This window comes from Triticum dicoccoides, chromosome 3A (assembly GCF_002162155.2).
Source record: "Triticum dicoccoides isolate Atlit2015 ecotype Zavitan chromosome 3A, WEW_v2.0, whole genome shotgun sequence".
Classification (NCBI taxonomy): Eukaryota; Viridiplantae; Streptophyta; class Magnoliopsida; order Poales; family Poaceae; genus Triticum; species Triticum dicoccoides.
The window spans coordinates 318,515,107-318,524,542 of NC_041384.1; positions in this window are offsets into that span (position 1 = coordinate 318,515,107).

Here is a 9,436-nt window from a genome sequence, read left to right on the forward strand (position 1 = left end):
TGCATGTTTACACCGCTCGAGTTGCCGATGTTGAGAGGTAGTCGGATTTTATCCGATGAGCAGGTCAGTCATGGAGTTTGATCATATAGTACTTAGTTATTCCATTTCCATCCCGTAATTTCTCCGCTACCCACCGTCTTATATATAGGTCTGGGTCAGTGCCAACAAAGATTGGCTTGCATACCTCCGGCCGGATACCACCATCATTTTGCACACCATCCACTGCAGTGCGGCCGTTCCCGTAGACCCCTTCTCAACCATTGGGATCAGCCTTCCGGACTGGCTCGGCCTGAATACGTATGATGATGATTACATAAGATTGAAGAAGATAGCAATTGCAGACCCGCTGACAAAGCGACGCGGCTAGGACGATTACTATCTCATCGCGGTGTTTGACATAAGGATTGCCATCAATGCAAGAGGCAGTAACGACAGAGCCTGGCGCATGTTTGCCGCAACAGATTTGTACCCCTACACGTTCGAAGATGCCGTGCGCCATCTAGGCCGCATCTTTGTGGTGACAAGACAGGGGACTTGTTTCATCTGGTTTGCATCCTACGGTATGGGAGATTACAAATGGAACATACAAACAATCATTTGCATGCCTAACGGTACTCCACAATTTTTCAGTGAGCATTCATCCCCCGATCAAAATAAGATCACCGATCCTGGATGTGCATTTGCATACATGATTCGGTCTAACATGGAACCTTGTAGCTGACTTTGGCATATTGGGATCAACTATCTTAGTAGTCGTTACCCATGGTACCACTGATGTGCAACATGGTCACACAATCTACCATGATCAGACCGTCACCATCTACCCAGGTATTCCATTTAGTATTATATTTTTTAACCCTCTTGCCTTCTCTTTCGTTGTTGTACTATTTACTAGTACTAGTAGGTGTACTTTTTAGCTTGGAGGATGTGTATATCTAGCTAGGCCCTTGAAGACTGGAGCAGTACTATTTGCTGCACAGTATTACTGACCGCCATATTTGAGCACAATATTATTATGCATGCACCTTGACTATGTACGTCACCATGTGTCCAGATCTGAGATGCTGATTGTACCAGATGAACGATGCCGAGTTCGACCCCCGTGATGCTACGTGGGTGCCTTGGAACACTCTTGGAGAGTACTCGCTTTTCATTGGGGACAGCTACCCCATTGTGAAGCGGATGCCACCTTCCGTGCACGATACCGAAGGCCTGTCGTTCATGAAGCATGGGTGTGTATTTAGTGCGCACCGCAGGATGAACGACATGCTGGGACACGCTATACCTTATTTATGCCGCTTCAGCTTGGATGAGTCTCTATCATGTGGAACCGGACTAGAAAGCTGTGACAATGATTCCTGTTGCCCACCGCAATGGATCGTGCCATCCATGAAGAACACCTGGGACTAGAACCTGGAGGAGGACATGTAGCCCATCTATAACGTGTAAGTGGGGTATGGTAAATTGTGAACGGTAGCGCTGTGAATATATGTAGACTAGTCGTGCACAAATTTATCACATAAATTGGAGATGAACTTGTGTGGCATACTGGCATTTGTCCTTTAGAATTTATTACTAGTAAATGTGTTATGTGTACGTGCAACTTGTGTGGTTGTTGCACGAGATCCAACATGCTCATTGAGAAAAAAAGGTGGCACAGCTTTGGATATAGGTGACATGGCGGCATCATACAGTAGCATCGTTTGCTATAGTTGTAATAGTCCTACTAGGACGACAACTCCTATAAAACCTTGCGCTTGGCTCTTTGCCTCTTTAGGAGGTTCAACAGTTCATACTCATGTGAACCTTGCACTTGGATCTTCGCCTCTTCGGAAGGTCCAACAATGATGATACTACAGTACAATATGCTTCTGGCAATCTGACACAGATTGAATTGCTGCACGTCCATCGTGGGGGCGAGGGCGAGAGAGAGGGAGAGGGAGAGGGCGCTGTAGTCAAAACCCTCTCCTCGTCCTGCGAGCCACCGCGTGCGTGGGCGAGGGAGAGGCGTAGTAAGCAAGCTTCTCCTCGTTCGGCGAGTTGACGGGACACATGAAAGCAGTACACGTACTGGTCCTTTTTGGATAAATATAGCATAATTTGAAACGAGAAAAATACACTGGCGGTCAACGTATGTAACAATACACTCTTTATGGTCACTATGTATAGTTTTGCGGTGATTATACGATCACTAGCTCATCGTAGAGCATCGTATTGCACCCTACTGACCGGCCACATAGTCGCCTTGCACTTTGTTGACTCGTTAAATTGTCACCTCGTTTCTGGGTCCCACCTGTCAGTTGGCAGTGCAAAGAAATCAGTTGAACAAAACTTTACGCAGGCGCGACAGGAGTCCAACCCTTGCACGTGAACCACCCTGGTTGTGTATGTGAGTGCATGCACGTGTACTCCATCGGTCTTCCAACTAAGAGTGTACATCGGCTAAAAAACAAAGAGTGTACACCTACACTTCCAATGCATTAGCCTTTAGTCTAAAATCGATATTGATTGACTAATGCACCAACTTGTGCTCTAGTTATAGGCTACATGTCTATCCTTAATTATAGCATGCAACAACCTTCATTTAATCTTCTTCTCTCAATGGTCGCATGCACACATAAATCTGCTACTTTTGGGCGTTAATTATGCCCTGGTCAATGTCTAAATCTCTAAATGTATAGTCTTTCACGGACGTAGGGAGTAGGTTGTGCACTTGAGCGTGAGCATGTGTGTTGCATCGCGTGCTGTGTGCGGCATGGGTGCATGAGTGTTGAGTGCGTCCATGTGTATGTGTGAGTGTTGCATGTTCCATGCATGCATGCACACTCCCATTGACATGTTCATATTTCAAGTTTCCTCTATTCCCTCCATATTGTGATACTCCCTTTGTTCCCAAATACGGAGTAAAAGCCTCCCTCTGTTCCCACGGAGTAATTGTCTGTCTAGAGATTTCAAGAAGTAACTACGTACGGAGCAAAATGAGTGAATCTACACTCTAAAATATGTCTCCATACATCCGGATGTTGTATTCCATTTGAATGTCTAAAAGGACAATATTTAGGAATGGAGGGAGTAGCAAATAAACATTAAGTTCTCTTGTTTTTCCCTCCTTGGTCATGGTGCACGACCAAAGATGACTCACCTAGATAGAGGGAGTAGATGGTCAAAGTTTGACACAAAATTAATGCATTGGTAAACATAATTTTTTGAGGAAAACGAATGCATCAATTGAGTGTTTTTGCAAATTACAAAAATTATTCCACCACTCATCTACATGGCAGCCTTAGCACCTATACAAGGTGGAGCATTGGGAGGGGCCCGAGCGTACAGGCATAGGGATACTGTAGATAGGAAGTCTTCGCGATCCATTATTCCCCATCTCGGTCAGAGAGAACTATTCAACTAGTCTTCAAAGTGAAGTGACAATACACGCTGCAGCAGATGGGACACTTGATTAAGAAGCTGAACCAGCGCGTTGGTGTTACTAAATTAGCCTTACCTAGTACTGCCATAATGTTTGCCAGTGGAGCATGCTTCCACAAATACGACTACGCACCTCTCCTCCATTAACTGACATATGGGCCCTCTTGAGGTAGACCCACATGAAATCGGCATAACTATTTACACTTCGAAGGACGGTATATCCTAGTAGTAGTACTAGAAGAATTGAGATTTAATGCACTTTCTTCCCCTTCTTTCACTATTCTTCCTCCTCTGTTCTTCTTCCTCCTCTCTTCCCCATCGTCGGCCGCACACCATTTCCCCCCGCTCACTGGTCGCCCGCCTGTGCCATCTTCCTTGGAAGCTCGCGCATACCACATGGCCCTGCTCACTGCTCGTCCACACACGCCATCTTCTTCGCTCGCCTGCCCAAATCCACTTCCCCGCTGGCTTGCAGGCACTGAAAACCCTAGTCACTCAGTGCCCTAAAAAACCTATGGCAAAACCGACTGACACGCAGAGCCGCGATTAGAATTCCCTCCCCGATGTTCTCTTGGAGAAGATCTGTAATCGAATGGACCTGCTCATCACCGTCCGTCTGGCCGCATGCTCGGTGTCTTTGTACCGTCTACTCGTCTACAACCGGTCGGCTCTTTTCAAGACACCCTGCTTGCTGATGCCCAATCCTCGTAGCTGGCCCAGACACCGACTTGACGATCCTACGGAGGTTGTCATGGTACCCCTCAACATGCTACCACTACCCGTCCACCTGTCCTTCATGCGCGGCCACTACTGGGAGGGCATGAAGGCCAACTGGATCATCCTCATCCACCTATCCGGTGGTCCGTGGTGTCTCGTGGATATCTACACACAGCGAGAGATCACCCTTTCACCATTGGATATCGCCGCCATCGAGCCTCGTGGCCCTCCGGACACTCCTGCCTACTACGCATGAGACGCGTCGATCTTTTGGCTCCACCTTTGTTTGCTAAAGGTTGTAATCTGCGAAGTGCCGAAACCATCACAAGACTACATGGATTACAAGCTCATTGCCGTGTTCACCATGGGATTAGTCTATCTGGAATCTAGTCTCCATACATGGTTATGGCTCATCGTCGATCCTCTTCACCCAACATTTCTGTCTGATGTTATAGTGCACGATGGCATCGTTTATGCGGTCGACGCACAAATTGGCTGCCTATACTGGTGGAATCTATAGTCGTGTAATTGTTCTATCTCATCTCATCTTTACCTTAAGAATACGACTGCCTGTTCATTGTTACAAATTTAGAATATATAGTATATCTATAACCACATCATTGCTATATGTTCCTCTCATTTCTTAGATTTTTATGACCACACATGTTATTGTTAGAGTTGATATGAGAACAATGGGCATCTAACGATTGTTAGAATAGATATTATGAGTATAACCTCATGATTGCTATATGTTACTATCATTTCTAGGATTTTTATAACAACGCATGTTATTGCTTAGAGTTGATATGATAACTGTAGTAAGTGCTATGGTAGAATATGAGTAGGCCCTGTCATATATGTTTTCCTCTCATTGTTACATGAAGTTTGAACCATGATATATTGCTAGAATATGAAAGCCATTAGCTTATTTTTTTTAACTTGGGGTATGATTATGACCACGACATTGAAATTCTCTGTCTATGATATGTGTCACTATTATAATAATCTTAATTCCAAACATACTCTGAACATGATTTTTTATTTTTGTCCTTTTGGTTTCCAATTTGAATTGTTGCAGCAGATGCAAATGTGCTGGCCTTCATGATTCCAGGACCTAGAATCATACTAGCCAATGGGTGGTGGTTCGTCGCTCGTTCATCTGACGACGGTCATTTTCTGCTCATTTGCACGTACCAAACGGACCAAACCATTTCATCAAACCACATGCAGTACAATGCCTGGGGCGTTCATGACATTGGTTGCTATGGCTCCTTCATGTTTGAGAAAGATCCCAGCTCCGTTGGGCCAGGCGTATTCAACTGGAGGCGGGTTTACAACCTCGGCAACCACTCCATGTCCCCGGGCTCAATTATCCGATAATCCAACCAATAATCAATCATATCACCGGCGATGATTACCGTCCTATGCAACTTCCATTCGCCAGGGGGAACTGTGTTTACACATCATACCATGGGTTTCATGAATAACCATATCCAGAGATTTGTCAACACAGCTTGTTCCTAGATAATCTTCAGTGTGTGAAAGGCATCAAGCTTCCATGCGATGGATGGCTTTTGCAAACCCAACATGCGGCGATGTGGTTCATGCCAACAGCAAATATGCACAACTTGATTCGTACTGATATCTAGACTGAGCCATGTGTCCTGCTGTTGTAGCATGACCCTCTTTTGTTGGGTATTACGTACTGTTGTTAGCTTGAAGCACTCCTCTGGTTACAAGGATAGATACCTTTCTGGGATCCAGTGCATCCTAACTCACCTGTGTAGTTGATAATGATGATGGTATATATATATATATATTCAGTTAGGCTTCAAGTGTGTACTTGTTGGTGAAAGTGTTGTACAATGGGAATTATATTTTGTATTACTCATGTAGCCTACAAAGTCTGTCGCACAACCTTGTAACTTCTTACCCCATTTCTAAATTTGTACTAGTCCTCTATACCATATATTGTACTACCTCCCTCCTGGTTTACTGGTCCCCTTTGTAATTTGTGTCAAATTTTGAACATAAATTTTACTAACTAAATGTTAATGCATGTCACAAAAAATTATATCGTTTTATTCGTATTTGAACATAGTTTCCAATGGAATAATGTCCGGTGACATGCATTGACATTTTGTTAGTTAAACCTATGGTTAAAATGTGACACTAAATACGACTAGTAAGTAGTATATTAGCAGTACTAGTATACGTCGGTCAAATTATTCATCATATCCACACACTAAATTGACGTGACAACACGCTGGTCGTGAAGTGACACAAGAATCTCGGCGGCCTCTTCGGGTATTGTGGACTTCAGATTTGGAGTACCAATTATTTGTCGAAATCTTTCATCATTCACTTAAAATAGTCGATTGATCATACATTGAGTACCATATAACTGGAATTAACCGATGCAAGTCCAAGAAGGATTGGTCGGTGCTGCCGGCTGGCATCAAGTTCGATCCCACGGATTAGGAGCTGATCGAGCACCTTGAGGCCAAAGTGACTGCTCACAGTGCGAGATCTCATCCTCTTATCGATTTGTTCATACCAACCGTCGACAGCAAGCACGGCATATGCTACACCCATCCTGAGAAACTTCCAAGTATGACACCGATCAGCCGTCTACTTGCACAAACATATTCCTTTGTTTATAGCTCTATTTTTCTTTTTAGATGCGGACCTATTGAAGCAATTACAATTTGACAGTTAATAAAAAGTGAAACAAGTGACTGCAACATGCCAAAGATGTTATGAAAATGCCAACCACGTACACTAAAACCTGTATTCGACAATATTGCAGGTATCACACTGAGTGGCCTAAGCAAGCATTTCTTCCAGCGCAATTCTAGGGCATTCAAAAGGGGCACGTGGACGCGTCGCAAGATACAGTCGGAGTGCGGCATGCACGCGATGTGGCACAAGACTGGCAATACCTTGCCGGTGGTGGTCAACGGCCGGCAAACAGGCAGCAAAAAGGTTCTGGTGCTGCACACCAACAAGAACTTCGACCAGTAGATGACCAACCCGGTGATGCACCAGTACCACCTCGGGGACCTGGAGCAAGAGAAGGAGTGGGAGCTGGTCCTCTGCAAGATTTTCTACCAGACGAACACTACGGCCAGGAGTAAAAAGATTAGAAGTTAGTTTGGTATCGGTACTTGTACTACCTTGTCGTCCGCAAGTTGGTATTGTTGTTAACGATCTTTCGGTATGAACATGGCATTTGGTTCCAACCATCATGCCAAGGGTCGACGTACATATAAAGCTGAATCATTTGTTTGGAAACGAATTTTCAGGCACCTAATTTTTATTTGATGGGTAGCATAAGCACCTGTCATTCGAATTCCCAGTTCTCCAATTTTTTTGAAAGAAGTGCATGCACTTATTATCATGATGAAAAAACAATATACCTGCTGCATCCCAGTTATCAGTCTGTACTTGCAGAATTCTCTTGTTTGTTGAGTAGGTATGTTGTTTTTTCAGGTCGAGCACGTTTCAACAAGGCTGTAGACTGTCTAGTCTTGGTTTTGTTTTTAACAGGCCCAGCCCATAACGACAATGGGGCAGAAAGATCCAATAGGTATCTACTGGCCTCTGGCCCGCCAGCGTTAGTTATATTTTGCCTTACAACATCTGTAGGCAGTTTTTTTACTGAATCAAACACACAGCCCAGTTCTATTTTCCTCTTGAAACGCCATGTCCTACATCTGTTTTCTAATCTCTACCTATAGTTTTACTAGTTCATATACAAGTATCATTATATTGAAAATATATAAAGTTCCCTTTTCATATTTACATCCTTATTTTTGTTGTTGTTTTCCCTCCCAGCGCTGATTTTTTACCATTGGTTTTCCCTTAAACCAACTCAATTGTCCCACGTCTTATTTGCTTACAAAAACAAACTGATTTTTTTGGCAAATCAATAAATTCTTAAAAAATGTTTATCATTTCGGGATTACAGCAGTTCGGACTCCATCGAAATATGCAAAATAAGGTTGAACTTTTTGACCGTGGTCCTGCGCAGAAAATGGGTTGTAATAAATTACTTAAGAATTAGCAAATGGGTTGCATATTATAATTTTTTTAGCAAATGGGCTCTATGTTGTCTGCCACAGATTTGGAGGCAAACTTGTTGGCCTACTAAGTTCATGCATACAAAAGGTTTGTCAAAAAAAGAAACTTAGTCAACAATCGACTCTACCAGCGTCAGACCGTTATGTAACACCCACAATGCGGCTATATCTCCCACGTGTTGGGGCACGACTTAGAGGCATAGCCGCATGGTAGTTTTGTCGCAAGAGGGGTAATCTTCACACAATCCCATGTACTAAATAAGAAAGGGATACAAAGTTGGCTTACAATAGCCACTTCACACAATACATAAATAATTCAAACATCATCCAAATACACTCAAAGGTCTGACTACGGAACCAAAATAAAGGAAGACAACCCCAAATGCTAGATCCCCGATCGTCCCAACTGGGCTCCACTACTGATCATCAGGAAACAAAACGTAGTAACGACCCAGATCCTCGTCGAACTCCCACTTGAGTTCGGTAGCATCACCTACAACTGTTTGGAAGTATCTGTGAGTCACGAGGACTCAGCAATCTCACACCCGCGAGATCAAGACTATTTAAGCTTATGGGTAGGATAAGTTAGTGAGGTGGAGCTGCAGCAAGCGCTAAGAAAATATGGTGGCTAACATACGCAAATAAGAGTAAGAAGAGAAGGTACGCAATGGTCGTGAAGCTAGATGTGATCAAGAAGTGATCCTAAAACTACTTACTTGTAACATCCCAAATTTTCAATTTGGAATGTTATACACTAGATCATCATTGCATAGCATATTTTATTGCATTTTGGTTGATCCTAGAAATTCTACGCAACTCAAGGACCCTCGGAGAGAGTTGGGATTTCATTATTTTCATATTTGAGTTTTTCTCAAAATTTGAAAATAGGATAATTTGATTTTATTTATTTTATCTTCAATTATTTCTATTATCAAAATATGAGAGAGGGAATAAAATGACTTTCCCAAAATAAAGAAATATTGAGGATTTAATAAAAAATCAAATAAGTTTTTATTTTGGTTTTATTTGCTATTTTATTTGAATTTCGGGAAAAAAATCACGTTTTCAAAAATTGCATTTAGAGCCAAAAAAATGTTCATCCTGTTCAAAATATTTTATTTAGACGGAGAAAATTTGTTTTGGCATTTTTAGTTTTCATTTAATTTTTTGTAGATTTTTTTAGGCGCGGGGAAATTGTTTTTTTAAACCCCCTC